The 20,311-nt window shown below is 35.4% G+C and overlaps 1 long non-coding RNA gene across 2 annotated transcripts in view; it reads right to left on the bottom strand.

The window, feature by feature from the left end:
- Positions 1 to 20,311, bottom strand: part of LOC131998040 (uncharacterized) — a 76,156-nt gene that overhangs the window by 36,920 nt on the left and 18,925 nt on the right. The window contains exons 2-3 of one of the 2 annotated variants that reach the window (XR_009398500.1): positions 17,606 to 17,914; positions 9,878 to 9,952 (exon numbers count right to left, since the gene is read on the bottom strand). This is a non-coding gene — a long non-coding RNA (uncharacterized LOC131998040). Of the gene's footprint in view, positions 1 to 9,877; positions 9,953 to 17,605; positions 17,915 to 20,311 lie in introns of those variants that run through there. The other variant, XR_009398499.1, reaches the window with a different exon arrangement.

Here is a 20,311-nt window from a genome sequence, read left to right as displayed (position 1 = left end):
TTGTGTAACTAACCTCAATGGCTTTTGGAAGCCCAACAAAACAACAACAACAACACTTGTGCGGCATTGCGGTCTTTCTTGTTATCGCCCCATCGCATTGCATTCAAACAAACAAAAATGTTAATCTAACAGAAGTCACCACATATGAGAGTACCTACATACATATGCACATATGTAAACAGCAGTATAAATGGTGGGCCACCATATAATAAAAAAAAGACACACAGACGATAATACACAAAAGAACACCCCACTAATCTCTATAGCTTACCATGGCGAAGTACAATACAATAATTACATGCGAGGGCGGACTGAGGGAGCACATGTGGGGGTCGTCTCTTTGTATCTGTGTGTGTGTATGTAAAACAATATGATCGTAAAATCAATCAATTGTGCTGTGATAACACAAATCATGAGTGAGTGTATCATCTTCAAGTATTTAAGAGAGATAATCTCTTGGGTGGTTGGTTTGGCAGAGAGGGGCAGCAAATGTGGTTCGTAACAGTGACTACAAAGAGTTGTGGATGTGAAACAAAAATACGAAAAAACAATGTCTACCATTTATTAAGGTAAATGGATTCGAAAATAAAATTTCTTAAAAAATATAATTTGACAATTTCTTTTTAATGACACAAAAATCTAATATTGGTTTGCCCAAAAAGTAATTGCGGATTTTTTAAAAGAAAGTAAATGCATTTTTAATAAAACTTAGAATGAACTTTAATCAAATATACTTGTTTACACTTTTTTTCTAAAGCAAGCTAAAAGTAACAGCTGATAAATGACAGAAGAAAGAATGCAATTACAGAGTCACAAGCTGTTAAAACAATTTGTCAACGCCGACCATATGAAAAATCCGCAATTACTTTTTGGGCAACCCAATATATAAGCAGTGAAAGCGTGCTAATGACACAATGGATTCTGCAAAAAATTTATGCAAAATAATTTTGGTTGAAGGATATAATTTTATTCTATATACCAAACTTCTGTCAAACCAGAAAAAATAAAGCTTCAAGGGTGATCGAGAGACCAGCTTCTTTGGGAGTTATACCAGGTTATTGGCTGATTTGAACAGTATTTGGCACAATTGTTCGAAGTCGTAAAAGAACACTATGTGCAAAATCGAATAAAAATCGCAGCTTGTAAGGGCTCAAGAAGTCGAATCGGGAGATCGGTTTATATGGGAGCTATATCAGGTTATAGACCGATTTGGACCGTACTAGGCGCAGTTGTAGCAAGTCATAACAAAACACTATGTGCTCAATTTCAGGCAAATCGAACAAATATTGTGGTTTGTAAGGACCAAAGAAGTCAAATCGGGAGATCGGTTTAAATGGGAGCTATATCAGGTTCTTGACCGATTTGGACCGTAGTAGGCACAGTTATTGGAAGTCATAACAGAACACTATGCGCAAAATTTCAGCCAAATCGGATAAAAATTGCAGCTTGAAAGGGTTGTGGGTTGTAAGGGCTCAAAAGTCAAATCGGGAGATCGGTTTATATGGGAGCTAATATATATATATATATATATATATATACATATATATATATATATATATATATATATATATATATATATATATATATATATATATATATATATATATATATATATATATATATATATAGATCAAACACGACAATATGGTATTTAAAGGTATTTAATATTAGAAAACGTATCTGATATCCAATTGTCAGACAAAGTGTTTGGAGGACCACCCTAACCACCAAAACACCCCTAATTCGGGGACTCAAATGAAAGGTATTTGCGAGTAGAATACGAATCCGATATCGAAATATGGGCCCAATTTTCTGGGAGCCCACCCCTTCTCCAAAACACCCCCCAAAATAGGCCTTAAATAAAAGGTATTTGTAAACCGATTCTCACCAAATTTTGGACAAGGGATGTCCTTATAAGTCTCGATATAATTGGCGAAATTCATAGAAATCGGTTCAGATTTAGATATAGCTCTCATTTATGTATATCACCTGATTTTCACTTCTAGAGCCACTGGAAGCGCATTTATTGACCAATCTTGGTAAAATATTGCACAAAGCTTTTCTCGACGACCAACACAATATCTGAGAAGTTTGCTCAAAATCGGTGCAAATTTAGATATAGCCCTCATATATAGGTTTTTCCGATTTTGAGAAATATGCCAATAAAGGGTTCATTTGTTAAACGATTCTATCGAAATTTGGCAGTTTGGATTTTTTTATGACTCTTAATACTACTGGTGAATTTCATAGAAATCGGTTCAGATATAGATATATCTGTCATATATGTATATCGCCCGATTTTCACTTCTAGCGCATTTATTGACCAATCTTGCCAAAATTTTGGAAAACGCTTTCCTCGACGACTACCACAATATGTGAGAAGTTTGCTCGAAATCGGTTCAGATTTAGATATAGCTACCATATATATGTTTATCCAATTTTGAGAAATATTTCAATAAAGTGCTCATTTGTTAACCGATTCTCTTGAAATTTGGCAGTTAGGATTTTCTTATGACTCCTAATAGTGCTTGTGAATTTCATAGAAATCTGTTGAGTTTAAGATATAGTTGCCTTATATGTATATCGCCCGATTTTCACTTCTAGAGCCACTGAAAGCGCATTTGTTGGCCAATCTTGCCAAAATTTTAAACAAAGCTTTTCTCGACAACTACCGCAATATTCATAGAGTTTAGTCGAAATCGGTTCAGATTCAGATATAGCTCCCATATATATGTTCATCCGATTTTGAGAAATATTGCAATAAAGTGCTCATTTGTAAACCAATTCTCTCGAAATTTGGCAGTAAGGATTTCCTTATAACTCTAAGTATTACTGGGGTATTTTATAAAAATCGGTTCAGATTTAGATATAGCTGCCATATATGTATACAGCCCGATTTTCACTTCTAGAGGCACTGCAAGCACATTTATTAACCAATCTTGCCAAAATTTTGCACAACGCTTTCCTTGACGACTACCACAATATCCATAGAATTTGGTCGAAAACGGTTCAGATTTAGATATAGCTCCCATATATATTTTCGTCTGATTTTGAGAAATATTGCAATAAAGTGCTCATTTGTTAAACGATTATCTAAGTATTACTGGGGTATTTTATAGAAATCGGTTCAGATTTAGATATAGCTGCCATATATGTATACAGCCCGATTTGCACTTCTAGAGCCACTGCAAGCGAATTTATTGACCAATCTTGCCAAAGTTTTGAAAAACGCTTTTCACGACGACCTACACAATATCATACGATTTTAAGAAATATTGCAATAAAGTGCTCATTTGTAAACCGATTCTCTCGAAATTTGGCAGGGTGAATTTTCTTATGACTCTAAATGTTGCTGGTGAATTTCATAGAAATCGGTTCAGCTTTAGATATAGCTGCCATATATGCATATCGCCCGATTTTCACTTCAAGAGCCACTGCAAGCGCACTTATTGACCAATGTTGTCAAAATTTTGCACAAAGCTTTTCTCAACGACCTATACAATATCTGAGAAGTTTTCTCAAAATCGGTTCAAATTTAGATATAACTACCATATATATGTATTACCCGATTTTCATTTCTATAACCACAGCTAGAGCAGTTACCACCCAATCTTCTTAAAAAATTGCAATACGCTTTCTTCTGCTATAACTACAAAACATGTGGACTTTGGTCGAAATCGGTTCAGATTTGAGTACAGCTCCCATATATGTTTTCGTCCGATTTTGATTAATTCTACAATAATGTGGTCTTTTGTTAAACGATTCACTTGCCATTGCTGTTGAATTTCAAAGAAATCATTTCAGATTTAGATATAGCTGACATATACTTTCTTTTCGATTTTTAGTAATACTGCAATAATTCGGTAAAAGGGTTTCTTTTATGACTCTTTTGATCACTGGTGAATTTCATCAAAATCTGTTTAGATTTTGATATAGCTTCCATGTATATGTATCTCTGGATCTTCAGTTCCAGGCTCTTTGCTAATTTTTAATTTTTTTTTATATTTTTTTCAAATTTATTTATCTGTGACTACAAATAGTTCTTTTCACACTGTGCTTGTTTCATGTCATACCCAAGCGCTAGCAATTAACAGATCACTTTGTGCACTTGTTGATATATGCAACCCTTCGCTTCTCCTCATTTTTCTGCAATTGATTTCTGTTTTGCATTATTGTTTGAGGAATTTTCTATAAACATTTATTTTTCTAGTTTTTCTGGTAACTGGGTAAAAAAGTATGTTTGTAAACATTTCTGTAAAATAAACTAAAAAAAACCTTGTGTAGAAAGATCCGAGTTAAAAGGTATCTCAAATTGGATTGAATCATTTCTATATTTAATTGATTTTTTTTAATCCCAATAGATTTTATTTTCTACATCTTTTGTTTCAACCCAGGAAACTATGACTCATAGCTGCAATTGTCTTGCTAATTAATATGCCTTCGATTTAAGGGCTTCAGCGCTTGATTTGTTTGGTCACATACATTCAATACCAGGGCCCCAGAGTTGTTTGAGTATAGAAATGTTCTTTGACAATTTTGTATAGACTTGCTAAAACACTGCACCCCACAAACGTTGTGTTTGTAAAAAGGGACACTTAGATATTTGCAAATTGTTTCGCAAATGTTTTAATGATCTTTATTGGCTATGCATTGAATTGAATACAATGGGATCCCACATAGTGGCTAGGCAAATAAGAAATGGAAATAAAATCTGTAAGGAAAGGCAAAAGTCGAGCGGTGTTGACTGTATAATACCTTACACCTACTCTATGAGTACAATGTGGGAGCAATATCCAATTCTAAACCAATCTTGATGGACCTCGGCGGATGCTTTCAGACGGGTCAATAAACAATCCATATAAAATTTCGAGCAAATATGTACAAACTGTAATAACTTTAGTTCACATGTGACAGCAATATTGCAAATTACCCAAAATCTGACAAACATATATATGGGAGCTATATCTAAATCTGAACCGATTTCGAGCAAACTTCTCAGATATTGTATAGGTCGTTGAGGAAAGCGTTGTACAAAATTTTGGCAAGATTGGTCAATAAATGCGCTTGCAATGGCTCTAGTAGTGAAAATCGGGTGATATACATAAATGGCAGCTATATCTAAATCTGAACCGATTTCTATGAAATTCACCAGCAGTACTAGGAGTCATAAGGAAATCCCTCCTGCCAAATTTCGAAAGAATCGGTTGACAAATGAGCATTTTATTGCAATATTTCTCAAAATCGGACGAAAACATATATGGCAGCTATATCTAAATCTGAACTGATTTCGACCAAAATTCTTAGATATTGTGGTAGTCATCTAGGAAAGCTTTGTGCAATATTTTGACAATATTGGTCTATAAATGCGCTTGCTGTGACTGTAGAAGTGAAAATCGGACGATATAGATGTATGGCAGCTATATCTAAATCTAAACCGATATCTATTAAATTCACCAGTAATATAAAAAGTCATAAGAAAATCCCTCCTGCCAAATTTTGAAAGAATCGGTTAACAAATGAGCATTTTATTGCAATATTTCTCAAAATCGGACGAACATATATATGGGAGCTATGTCTTAATCTAAACCGATCTCGACCAAACTTCTTAGATATTGTGGTAGTCATCTAGGAAAGCGTTGTGCAATATTTAGACAGTATTGGTCTATAAATGCGCTTGCTATGACTGTAGAAGTAAAAATCGGGCGATATATACATATGACAGCTATATCTAAATCTGAACCGATTTCTATGAAATTCACCTGCAATATTAACAGTCACAGGAAAATCCCTCCTGCCAAATTTAGAAAGAATCGTTTACCATATGACCACTTTATTGCAATATTTCTTAAAATCGGACGAACATATATATGGGAGCTATATCTAGATCTAAACCGATTTCAAGAAAACTTCTCAGATATTGCGGTAGTCGTCGAGGAAAGCGTTGTGCAAAATTTTGGCAATATTGGTCAATAAATACTTTTGCAGAGGCTCTTGGAGTGAAAATCGGGCGTTATATATATATGGCAGCTATATCTAAATTTTTCTATGACCTTAAAAATATGTGCCAAATATGGTCTGAATCGGTCCATAACCTCATAAAGCTACCATATAAATCGATCTCCCGATTAAAAGTCTTGAGCCTCTAGAGGGCGCTATTCTTATTCGATTTGCTTGAAATTTTTTACAAGAACTTTTTCTATGACCTCAAACAGACGTGCCGCATACATTTTTGGAAAAAAATCGGTTCAGATTTGGATATAGCTACCATATATATGTTTATCCAATTTTGAGAAATATTTCAATAAAGTGCTCATTTGTTAACCGATTCTCACGAAACTTTCAGATCGGTTCAGATTTAGATATAGCTCTCATATATATATATATATATATATATATATATATCGCCCGAGTTTCACTTCTAGAGCCACTGCAAGCGCATTTATTGATCAATCTTGCCGAAATTTTGTACAACGCTTTTCTTGACGTCTACCACAATATCTATAGAGTCTGGTCGAAATCGGTTCCGATTTAGATAAAGCTCCCATATATATGTTTGTTCGATTTGTACTAATAGTGCAATAATGTGGTCATTTGTTAACCAATTCTCTCGAAATTTGGCAGGAAGGATTTTCTGATGACTCTTAGCATTACTGGTGATTTTCATCGAAATCGGTTTAGATTTAGATATAGCTGTCATATATATGTTCGTTCGATTTTGTGAAATATTCTCTCTCTCAAAATTTGGTAGGAAGGATTTCCTCTTGACTCTCAACGTTACTTGAGAATTTCATAGAAATCGGTTCAGATTTACATAAAGCTCCCATATATATGTTCGTCTGATTTTGAGAAATATTGCAATAGAGTGCTCATTTGTTTACCGATTCTCTTGAAATTTGGCATGAAGGATTTTCTTATTACTCTAAGTCTTCCTGGTAAATTTTATAGAAATCGGTTCAGAGTTAGATATAGCTGCCTATTATGTATATCGCCCGATTTTCACGTCTAGAGCCACTGCAAGCTCTTTAGTTGACCAATCTTGCCATAATTTTGTACAACGCTTTTCTCAATATCTACCACAATATCTATTGAGTTTGGTCAAAATCGGTTCAGAATTAGGTATAGCTCCCATAAATATGTTCGTCAAGTTCTGGGTAATCTTAAATATAAAATTCAATTTGTGATTGTTTGTTTGTTTGTCGGTTTGTTTGTTTGTTCCGTATAGACTCAAAAATGACTGAACCGATTACCTCGAAAATTTTCACAAATTGTGTGGTTTGGTCTGGAAGCAAACATGAGCTATGTAATTTTTTGATATCGGGAGGGGGGCGGACCCTCCCTCTTGCCCCAAAAGTACTACCCAAAAATAAAAGTGGACCGATCGGGACAACATGGGATTCAAATGAAAAGTGTTTAAGAGTAGAGTACGAATTTCATAAAAAATTCGGGTCCAACTAACTCGAGGGCCGCCTCGACTCCAAAACCCCTTAAAATAGGTTATTTAATATTTGACGATCATGACAATATGGGGCTCAAATGAAAGGTATTCGGGAGTAGATTACGAATATGGTCAGGAAGCTCGAATAGGCTTTATAATTTATTAATAACGGAAGGGGGCGGACCCTCCACCGTTACCCCAAAAACACCATCCAAAATCAAAAGTGGTCCGATAAGGACAATATGAGTATCAAATTAAAAGTATGCGGAAGTATTGTAGATAAGGAATCTGGCATACAAATTCACGTCGAAGTATAGGGGATCATCCCACCCCCAAAAAAACCCCCAAAATGGGCACATTAGACAATCACGGATATATGTGACTTGGTTTGTTTGTTTCGTATGGACTGAAAAAAGGCAGAACGGATTTTCTTGAAATTTTCGCATATTGTGTAGGTTGGTCATGAAGGAAACTTAGTATATATTTGTCGGTATCGGAAGGGGAACGGACCCTCCCCCTTATGCCAAAAACACAACTCAAAATCAAAAGTCGACCGATCGAGACAATATAGGTATTAAATGAAAGGTATTGGAGAGTAGAATACGAATATGGTATTTAAATTTGAGTCTAAGTACTCATGGGAACGCCCTAACCCCAAACAGACATATTGGACGTCCATTTCAATATGGGGTTCAAATGAAAGATATTCGGGAGTAGATTTCGAATCTGGAATACAAAATCAGATCGATATATAGGGGGTCATGCCACCCCTCAAAAACGCCATTACACCCATTATGACTATATGATACTTGGCTGAAACGATTTTCTTAAAATTTTCATAGATAGAGAGAACTTTACCCTAAAGAAGAACATTACCACCAGAACCGAGAAGGGGCAAATTTTCACACATCAATGAGTGCCTCCCAATTCAAGTTTAAACTTAATGATAAGCGACCTTTTTTATAGCCGATTCCGAACGGCGTTCCCTAGAGCGACACCTCTTTGGGGAAAATTTTTTAAATGACCAAGCGTGGTATTGTTCCTCGCAAATGTCGCCAACATTAAGAGGGCAACAACGCTTTGTCCAATGTTCTAGCCAGGATTCGAACCCGTTCAGCGTCATAGGCTACAATGGCACGAATTCCATATCCGCATGCAGGGTGAAGTGTCCCCACCCTCAAAAGATATAAAAAGGTTAAGGAAGGCACAGCGGAGCGGGCCCGGTTCGGCTAGTTTGCAATAATGTTGTCCTTTGCCAACTGTAGCATTGGCTCGAAATCTGATACGGATTGCTTAATAACCCATCCGCAAAACATCCGCCGTGGTCTATCAAAATTGGTTCAGAATTAGAGGTAGCTCCCACTTTATAGCGTAGGTGTAGGGTATTTTACAGTCTGCACCGCCCGACTTTTGCTTCATATACCTATGAACAGATATTTTCATAATGGAAAATAATGGATAGATAATATGAAGACATTCTAAACAAAGCACACAACCCACCACAGTCCATAAAATAACTCAAAAAATTATTCACATGTCATTCAGCATAAATTTGTAACCAAATTCATGGGGAGCCCAGAAGAACATGAAACAGCCCGGAAGAACTTAAAACAACCCACATGAACTTGATAAAAAAAAACAAAGTGATAAATTGTATTGCTTTGCAGACTACTCAAGAGATGACTCACTCATCTCTCTCTCTGGTATCTGCTGTCACAAAATCACTAAGGTGTGAAGACTTTTCCCTTAAAAACAGGCTTCCAGCATTGCACAGCAGGAAATGTAGGCAATGCCAGAAATCTTCAGAAATGATTCAAATCCAACTACCTACTTTCACAGGCATTTGCTGTGGTCTGGACCACCACTTCAAATGCATTATTGTATGATGCTTAAGTATTTCCATTGTTAAGGCTGTGCCAAGAAACCCCTAGAAATTTTTACAAAAAAACCATTTATTTGTGTTTTTAATGGAAACATTGCCTCAGGCTGCAGCTGCCTTTGAACGTTCGAAGGCGCATGCTTTCCTGGCCGTCTAGCAGAGCAAATGAATGCTGCAGACGGAATGTTGAGAAATGGTACAACAGGTGTTGGCAGTGTGATGCAGTAATAGGGTTGCAGTAATGAGTTCTGTCATTACACCATTTCCAAAAAAATTAAAATTTTCATAGAAAAGGCAAATAAATTGTAGGATATGTAATAGGAAGCCTCGAATGTGGCCTAAGTTAGCATTTCTATTTATGACATACTAATTATATCAAGTTTTGCACAAACGTTAAGAGGGAAAAATCCAGCTTTCAGCATCATATTTAACTTCCTACAATATGCTGCATGCATTATGGAATTTATTTAAAAGCCTTTGTTAAGCCCTCAACTTTTCTTAGGAAATGGTGTAGAAGAACACAAATTCAAATGAACCATAAAAATGTTTAAAGAATAAAAGGGGTAAAGTAGATTTTGTTTGCATTAGTGACTTTCCGTTAGAGACTAGACAGGGAAATGTTCTCTTCTGTTAAGGCACTGTAAAGAGAAAAGAAGAATGTAGGTATTAGAAAAACATATATCAGAGAAAAGAAGTAATTCACACATAATGCACACATACACATAGATACTACCACCATACAATGTACCCACAGAAGAATTCCATTTTTAATGAACCATATCAAATGTGAGGGAGGTAAAATAAATTACTCATCAATGCGGGGGCCATAAAACTTCGGTACTCTGTTTTGTCTGTTTGGCTCTCTGGGTGGTTTGTTATCTAAATATAAATTGGATTTCTGGATTACTAACCTTTCTCCTACTCAGTGGAATTTCAGCTTTTTGTTCAAATCAATCATAAATTCAATGCATGAAAATTCATGTTCATGATGTAGAGAGATAAAGAGAGAGTGAGAGAGAGAGATAAAGAGAGATTTTGTGAAATCACTGAAGCGTGAAATGTTTACATAAATTATAGCAGACTATCAGAATACTCTGTAGTAAGATGCTGCTAAAATTAGGGTCACCACTAGGGGTACTTTTTGGATTGTTGTATTCACATGATTCATAAGAACCGTCTTACACTCGAAAATAAAAGAATGAGCAATAATGCCACAAATATTATAAAAAAAATATTTAGTTTATAAAAAAAGGGTATATAAAAAATGTTAAAAGTACTTTGAAAAATTTCTAAAAAAATCTTCAATGAAATGAAAATAAATCAAACATTAAATAAAAAAGTACAACAAATAAAAAAAAAAATGAAAATTGTTAAAAATAACAAGTAAAAGCGTGCTAAGTTCAATCGGGCTGAAACTTGGGAACCCACCACCATGGATTCTGTTAAAAATTTATACAAACTAAATTTTGTTGAAGGGTAAAATTTCATTCTATTGGATTGCCCAAAAAGTAATTGCGGATTTTTCATATAGTCGGCGTTGACAAGCTTTTTCACAGCTTGTGACTCTGTAATAGCATTCTTTCTTCTGTCAGTTATCAGTTGTTACTTTTAGCTTGCTTTAGAAAAAAAGTGTAAAAGAAGTATATTTGATTAAAGTTCATTCTAAGTTTTATTAAAAATGCATTTACTTTCATTTAAAAAATCCGCAATTACTTTTTGGGCAACCAAATACATACCAAACTTCTGTCAAACCAGCAAAAAATTTAGCTTCTAGGAAGCGAACAAAGATGATCGAGAGACCGGTTAACATGGGAGCTATGTCAGGTTATAGACCGATACCGACAGTACTTTCCACAGTTATTGGAAGTCATAACGGAACACCGCATGCAAAAATTCAGTCAAGTCGGACAGGAATTGTGGCTTCCAGGGGCTCAAGAAGTCAAATCGGGAAATCGGTTTATATGGGAGCTATATCAGGTTATAGACGGATTTGCACCGTACTTGGCACAGTTTTTGAAAGTTGCAACAGGACACCGCATGCAAAATTTCAGCCAATTCGGAAAAAATTGTGGCTTCCAGGAGCTCAAGAAGTCAAATCGGGAGATCCATATATATGGAAGCTTTACCAGGTTATAGACCGATTTAGACCGTACTGGACACGGTTGTTGTAGATCGTAACAAATTGCTACGTGCAAAATTTCAGGCAAATCGGACAAAAATTGTGGCTTCCAAATGCTCAAGAAGTCAAATCGGAAGATCGGTTTATATGGGAGCTATATCAGGTTATAGACCGATTTGAAGCGCACTTCACACAGTCGTTGGAAGTCATTAGAAAACACCACGTGCAAAATTTCAGCCAAATCGGATGAAACTTGTGGCTTATAAGAGCTCTCGAAGTCAAAAAGGGAGATCGGTTTATATGGGAGCTATGCCAGGTTACAGACCGATTCTGACCTTACTAGACAAGATTGTAGCAGATCATTACAAAGTGCTATGTGCAAAATTTCAGCCAAATCGGACAAAAATTATGGTTTCCAGGCGCTTAAGAAGTCAAATCGGGAGATCGGTTTATATGGGAGCTATATCAGGTTATAGACCGATTTGAAGCGCACTTCACACAGTCGTTGAAAGTCATTAGAAAACACCACGTGCAAAATTTCAGCCAAATCGGATGAAACTTGTGGCTTTCAGGTGCTCAAGAAGTCAAAAAGGGAGATCGGTTTATATGGGAGCTATACCAGGTTATAGACCGATTCAGACCTTACTAGACAAGGTTGTTGTAGATCATAACAAAGTGCTATGTGCAAAATTTCAGCCAAATCGGACAAAAATTACGGTTTCCAGGGGCTCAAGAAGTCGAAAAGGGAGATCGGTTTATATGGGAGCTATATCTAAATCTGAACCGATTGGGCCCATTTGCAATCCCCTACGACCTACATCAATAGTAAGTATTTGTGCAAAATTTCAAGCGGCTATCATTACGCGTTCGACCGCTATCATGATTTCGACAGACGGACGGACGGACATGGTTAGATCGAATCAGAATGTCGAGAGGATCCAGAATACATGTACTTTATAGGGTCGCAGATTAATATTTCGAGGTCTTACAAACGGAATGACTAGGTTAGTATACCCCCATTCTATGGTTGTGGATATAACAGGAGTGCTAGGTTCGGCCTGGACTAGCACTCCACCACCCGCTGTAGATCGCATTTGTCAAGCTCTTTAAATTACTTTTTATTCCCTCCACCATAGGATATTCCGAAGGAATAAAAGTAGCCGCATGAAATTTTACACAAATACTTCCTATTGCTGTAGTTCAAATGGGTTTGTAAATGGACGTATCGATGCATGTTTTGATATAGAATCCGAAGCACAAAAATATGTAAAAATATCTATCGAAAAAAAAATCAAAAATCGAAAATAGATAAACCCTAAAAAAACTAATAGGATATCATAACAATTTCGACCAAATCTATTCGAATTTATCGAAATTCGTTTTTCAAAACATGAGCCTTTGTTTTATAAAATATCACAAAAGGGGGTGAAATGTTATGGGCAGACATGCTCGTAGACTTGTCCCATTTTCATAAACATTTCAAAGGCAGGAATACCCAAGGGAATGAATCATCGCAATGCGTGTATGAAACAATGAATGGCACATTAAGATTTCAAAAATCACTCAGCCGTAAAGCCGTGCCAGGATTTCAGTAAAAACTGAAGGCATATGCATCATGAGAAGTACGAGAGGTGGCAAAACATAAAAACAAGCGGTGGCAACCAACAGTGGCGTTGGTAAAGAAAGCCCCATATTCAATGAACCATAAATAATTTGGAAGTGAGGGTAGTTCCAAATGTCTGCGAAGATAAACAGCCGCAAGGACTTCGTGTATAGAAATGGGAATAAAAGTCGACCAAAACAGAGAAATTCCCAACTAAGGCTGGTTGATTACATGAAAGGGGGAAAACTTAAAAATAACTGAAAATATGGGGTTAATAAAGCATGACCCAATCTTGAAAATATCTTGACCAAAATTCAAATGTGGTCAAAATTTTTGAATTTTGAATTTACGGTAGCAAACACAAGAACTATGCATTCGTTTGGCCAATCTACCACACTTTTTTGCTACAACTGGCTTCGCCCTAATTTTCCCTCAAATAACAGTGAAAATGCTTTATAAAAAAAATGGTAAAAAATAGGTACTGACTTCTATGTAGCGACATGTAGCTGCGTCACTATAAATTTCCCTTCAATTAATTAAAAATGTAATCAAATGCTCACGAAATGGGAACCAATCAACTCTGCTTCAATGCTGTTGTCTTTATCGGGTGTTGTTGCTTGACTTTTGCTTGTGTTCTGGCTATATATAGCATAGGTCGTTACTCATCTGGCTTAACTTCAATCAAGCATCTCTCTTTGGGAGCTGTATTTGACCTTCAACTTTTAATTGACCTCATGAAGACTTCAAAACTCAGTGAAGCATAAACAGTTAACAGCGAATCAGCAACTAAAACAACAGACTTTTTATCTCGATATGTCTCTCGTAAAGCTTTTGGTTGCAGTTGGCACCATAAAACTCCATATCCCAAGTGACCCTATCCCCTAGGTAGGGGACTTATCCTTGAAGAATGCAAAAATCACTGAACCGTAAACAAGGCACAGGATAACAGAAAAATTCAATAGGAAATGCCGTAAAAATTTTGGACGCAGCCTTAAAACAATGGCCCAGGCAATACAAAGCTTTTGTTTATCAAACGAACAAACGACCAAAGTTCATGGTCATACACTCAAGAGTTAATAACAGTGCATAAGAGTTCAGAGGAGAGAGAAAGAGAGAGAGAGAGAGAGAGTAAAAATGAAAGAGCATAGAAGTCTATTTTCATTGAACCATAAAATTGTTGTCACTGAGTGTGTGCTTGGGGAGTGGGGAAAAGTAACGGTGTTGCTGTTTGCGCATGTAGTGCTTTTTAACTCCCCATCCCCTCCCCTCCCCCCACACACAACTAAGGAAGCATTTTTATTTTGCTGGAAGAATAGCAAACTAAATGAACCGTAAGAGAGTCTAACTCAAGTCAACATAATGGCAGTAGGTAAAGGTGGGGCAAGTTGTTCTATAGAAAAATTGGTTCAACGTTATACAGTTCATACCTACCCCCCCCTGGTGTGGTCAAACAATGCAGGAACAAAACATTCCACAACCAACCGAGACCTGAATAACCAGCTTAATTGGATTTCTGAAAATCACTGAAGCATAAAGCAGTCATGCGAAAGTAAAAGGATATCAGATATGATAACAAGCCCATGTCAATAGGGGAAAATTTTCAATCGAATCAAATTTGAACAAAGTTTGCCAACAATTTTTCAAGGACATAATTTTTTAAATCGAACTGCTTAAAAGTTATGGAACATTTTTATTAAAAAAAATCCACAAATTTCTGAATATAAAGAAAAAAATCTAAAGAAAAAAATATTAAGAAAAAAAATATAAAGAAAAAATTAAAAAAAAAAATAAAAAAACAATTAATTTTTAAAAATTTTTAAAAATAATAAAAAATTTTAAATGTTTTGCAATCGAGATCATATTCAATGCCTTCAATTCAAAGAATAGCGTAGCAAAGACCTTATAAAAGGTTAGCAAATGTGTGTTATTATTCAAAACACTTTGACTGGTTTGGTGGATCATGATTTCTGAGACGCCCTGTATTTTCATCAACACCTTTGTCAAATCGATTGAGGGGCCCCACATGCGAAAAGACTATTAAGTACTTGAACATTCAAGTACACCACAAAAGGAGTTTGGCAATGTCGATGTGTTTATTGTTCTTAGCATTTATGATTAGTTTGTATCGCAATAGTGGAAATTTAGGCTTTCTTCTTTCTTAATGCGCTAAGGAGAGTTAAAGGTGTTATTAAGCCTTGTGTCAAAACAAAAGCGTGTTCTGCACCGTACTCAAAATTTTTGTTTTTGATATGTAAGACACCTTAATCAATTTGACAAAATTGTTGATGAAGATGCATGGCGTATCAGAAATCATGATCCACCAAGCCAGTCAAAGTCGTTTTAAGCAATTGTGTGTTATTATACACAATTGCTCAACTATTAGAAGGTCATTGCTTTGCTATTTTTTGAATAGAGAGCATTGAATATGATATCGGGCTAAAAGGTGTTCGAAAAATCATGGAAAAATAATTTTAACAAATTTTCAAAATGGTTAGATTTTCAAAAAAAAACTCTTTTATAAAAAAAACTTTTAGCTAACAAAATGAAAAAAAAAAATAGCTCTGAAAATACGACCGGGCCGAATCTTAGGAATGCACCACCATGGATTCTGCTAAAATATGGGAGCTATAACTGATTATAGACCGATTTGGACCGTACTTGGTACAGTTGTTGGAAGTCATAACAGAACACCACATGCAAAATTTCAGCCAAATCGGACTAAAATTGCGACTTGTAAGGGATCAAGAAGTCAAATCGGGAGATCGGTTTATATGGGAGCTAAAGCAAGTTATAGACCGATTTAGACCGTACTTGGAACTCATAACAGAACACTACAGCCATGTGGAGCGAAAAATGCGGCTTGTTAGGGCTCAAGAAGTCAATTCGGAAGATCGGTTTATAAGGGAGCTATATCAGATTATAGATTGATTAGGACCGTACTTGGCACAGTTGTTGGAACTTATAGCAGAACACTATTTGCAACATTTCAGATAAATCGGACAAAAATTGCGGCTTCCAGAGGCTCAAGAAGTCGAATCGGGAGATCGGTTTATATGGGAGCTATATCATATTGTTAAGAGTCATAACAGAACACCGCATGCAAATTTGAGCCAAAGGACTCAAGAAGTAAGGACTCAAGAAGTCAAATCGGAAGATTGGTTTATATGGAAGCTATATGAGGTTATAGACCGATTTAGAGCGTACTTGGCACAGTTGTTGGAAGTCATAATGGAACACCGCATGCAAAAATTCAGCCAAATGGGACAAAAATTGTGACTTCTAGGGACTCAAGAAGTCAAATCAAGAGATCGGTTTATATGGGAACTGAATCAGGATATAGACCGATTTAGACCGTACTCGGCACAGTTGTTGGAAGTTATAGCAGAATACTATGTGCAAAATTTTAGCCTAATCGGACCAAAATTGTGGCTTGTAAGGGCTTAAAAAGTCGAATCGGGAGACCGGTTTATATGGAAGCTATATGAGGTTATAGACCGATTTAGAGCGTACTTGGCACAGTTGTTGGAAGTCATAACAGAACACGGCATGCTAAATGGCAGACAAATCGCACAAAAATTGTGGCTTTCAGTGGCTCAAGAAGTCGAATCGGGAGATCGTTCCATATGAGAGCTATATCAGGATATAGACCGATTTGAGCCCCACTAGACACAGTTGTTGGAAGTTATAGCGGAACACTATGTGCAAAATTTTAGCCTAATCGGACGAAAATTGCGGCTTCCAGAGGTTCGAGAAGTCACATCGACAGATCGGTTTATATGGGGGCTATATCAGGTTATAGACCCATTTGGACCGTACTTGACACAGTTGTTGGAAGTCATAGCAGAACGCTATATGCAAAATTTCAGCCAAATTGGACGAAAATTGCGGCTTCCAGAGGTTCAAGAAGTCAAATCGACAGATCGGTTTATATGGGGGCTATATCAGGTTATAGACCCATTTGGACCGTACTTGACACAGTTGTTGGAAGTCATAACAGAACACTATATGCAAAATTTCAGCCAAATCTGACAAAAATTGCGGCTTGTAAGGGCACAAGAAGTCGAATCGGGAGATCGGTTTATATGAGAGCAATATCTAAATCTGAACCGATATGGCCCATTTGCAATCCCCAATGACCTAGCTCAATATTAAGTGTCTGTGCAAAATTTCAAGTGGCTAGCTTTACGCATTCGACCGCTATCGTGATTTCGACAGACGGACGGACGCCCATGACTAGATCGACTCAGAACGTCGAGACGTTCAAGAACATATATACTTTATGGGGTCTAAGACAAATATTTCGAGGGGTTATGACTAGATTAGTATACCCCCATCCTATGGTGGTGGGTATAATGAATATACCTCCATCCTTCGGTGGTGGGTATAAAAATTTATATATTGACCTAGAAATATTAGAAGTCTCCCTAGCCAATTACAGTCACCCACTTTCAAAAGTGTCGGTCTCACTCACAGTGGTTCATGGCCTCATATAAATTCCTTTGACAAAATTCAAACAAAAGATTTCCTATAATCTCCAATAAAATCTTTCGTAAATATTGTGTCTCGTACCTGCGATATGCTTTGCGGCATACACCTTCACATTTCTCTGGCATCCTGATCTTTGGTGTTGAGTCATTTTACGCTTCGTTGATTTCTTAAAACACCAATTAGGCATGTTTTTCCCTCCTTGGTTAGGGATCATTAAAAGTAATTTTGCTCTAATAGAGTTTGAGCACGTTCTGCATTCATATAATAGGAGACAACAAAGTTGTACGCTTACCTACCCCACGAGACTATGTTGTTTTCTTCTTTAAAATGCTGCAGTGAGTTTGAAATTCTCCTGCTGGATACTACACAGAGATGGGAGTTGTTGTGAAGCTGTAAAAAAATATAAATAAAAAAAATAATTTTAAATAAAATTTTTTTTTTAATTTTTTTTTGGTAATAACTATTTTTTGTTATTGGGTCAAGACAGAATTTGTTTTTTTTTTAACTAAAAAAATTTATTAAAAATTTAACAAAAATAATTTTAAATATTTTTTTTAAATTTTTTTTTTGTTTAATAACTATTTTTTGTCATTGGATCAAGACAAAATTTGTATTTTTAAAACTAAAAAAATAAATTAAAAACAAATAATTTAAAAATTTTTTTTTTATGTTAATAACCTTTTTTTGTTTTTGGATCTAGACAGAATTTGTTTCACTAAAACTAAAAAAATTATAAATTTAAAATAAATAATTTTAATAATTTTTTTTTATATTAAAAACCATTTTTTATTATTAGGTCAAGACAGAATTAGTTTTTTTTTAACTAAAAAAATTAATTAAAAATTTAAAAAATAAACAAAAATAATTTTAAATATTTTTTTTTTTGTTTTGATAACTATTTTTGTTATTGAAGCAAGACAGAATTTATTTCATTGAAACTAAAATATTATAAATTTAAAAAAAAAAATATTTTTAAATAATTTTTTTTTTTTTTTGTATTAAAACCATTTTTTGTTTTTTGATCTAGACAGAATTTGTTTTATTAAAATTAAAATATTGACCACTCTAGACCTTATTTTTAAAGCAAGTGTTTAACCATAACTGTCACATGCGTTTGCCACATGTATGGTTCTTACGAGAAATCACTGAACCGAAAAATTCCCGTATGCACAGTAACAGAATATCAGAAATTATGGCAACATAATGAAGGTCCCCTCAAATGTTGATAATTTCTAATAGAAATGTAGCAATTCTAGAAGTATTTACCCCGGGCAGATGCACCTTAGGGCTTCTTGTCTGCCACCGCAGTGACAACAGAAAAAAACCAACAACAATACATATGCGGTCGATTTTAATGATTGTCTGGGGAAATGTGCTGCACAACAACAACGCCCTCTGTGTAGCATCCAGCAGAAGAATTTCAAAATCACTGAACCATTTCGAAGGAGACTGAAGTGAAAATACATGGGGGGGATAAACGTACATCTCTATTGTCTGCTGTTATATGAATGCTGTACATGCTCACTCACACTCTATATAGGGCGGTCTATCAGAAGAAAATGACATTAAATGAACCATAACCACACAAGGGGAAAGAACGTGCCTAATTGGGTTTTTTTGAGAAAATCAACGAAGCGTAACATGTGTGAACACCAAAGATCAGGTTGTCAGCGAAAGAAGAAAGCAGATGCTGCAACGCTTAAGGCAGGTAGGAAAATAAATATTTACAAAAGATGTTGTTGTAGACTATGGGAAATCTTTTGATAGAATTTTAAAAAGGAATTTATAGGGGAACGTTAAGAAGAACATGGAAGGAACATATGTCTGAGGAAAAATTTCAAAAATATTCAAAATTCAAAACTTTGCCCACGAACATTCCACTAAGAAGCAGAGGTAAAAAAATGTAGAAAAAAATTGCCGCATATTAAGGAATTTTTTAAAAAACTTCATATTTATAGGTTTTTTTTCAAAAATTTCATATAAAGGAAAATTTTCCAAAATTTCATATTTATAGGAAAATTTTCAAAAATCCCATTTTTTGGATTTTTTTTTTCAAAAAAAAAAAAAAATGTATGTGGATAGGAAATTTTTCAAAAAAGGCGAATTTTTAGGAATTTTTTTAAAAAAACTTCATATTTGTAGGTTTTTTTTTCAAAAATTTCATATAAAGGAAAATTTTCCAAAATTTTATATTAATAGAAAACAAGTGAAAGCGTGCTAAGTTTGGCCGGGCCGAATCTTGGGTACCACAAATCATGGATTAGGCTAAAAATGTACCCTTACTGAGTTTGTATTTGAATTATTTTGGTTTCAAGACGACATAACGGGATATCGGTACTAAGGGAGACCTTTATCACCATATTGACCGATTCGGATTAAACTTGACACTCATGTTGTAAGTCACACGGTGGGGATTTGGGCCAAATTTCAGACAAAGTCAAATCGAGAAGTCGGTTTATATCAAGGGGTTCGGCTTGTTTATAGACCGATTCGGATCTTACTTGGCATAGATGTTGGAATTCCCAACTTCAGTGTTTGTTCCAAATTTTAGCCAAATCGGATGAAAATTGAGGCTTTTAAGGGCATCGGTTTATATGGAGTCTATATCTTTTCAAATACCGATTCGAATCATACTTGACGTGGATGTTGATAGACATAACGTAAGTCATTTTTCCAAATCTCAGTCAAATTGAATGAAAATTTAATTTGAGGCTTTTAAGAGCTCAAGAAGTCAAATCAGGAGATCGGTTTATCTGTTTATAGACCGATTCGAATCGTACTTGGCAT

The sequence above is a fragment of the Stomoxys calcitrans genome, chromosome 5, assembly GCF_963082655.1.
Source record: "Stomoxys calcitrans chromosome 5, idStoCalc2.1, whole genome shotgun sequence".
NCBI lineage: Eukaryota > Metazoa > Arthropoda > Insecta > Diptera > Muscidae > Stomoxys > Stomoxys calcitrans.
This window is presented reverse-complemented; position numbering and strand designations above follow the sequence as displayed.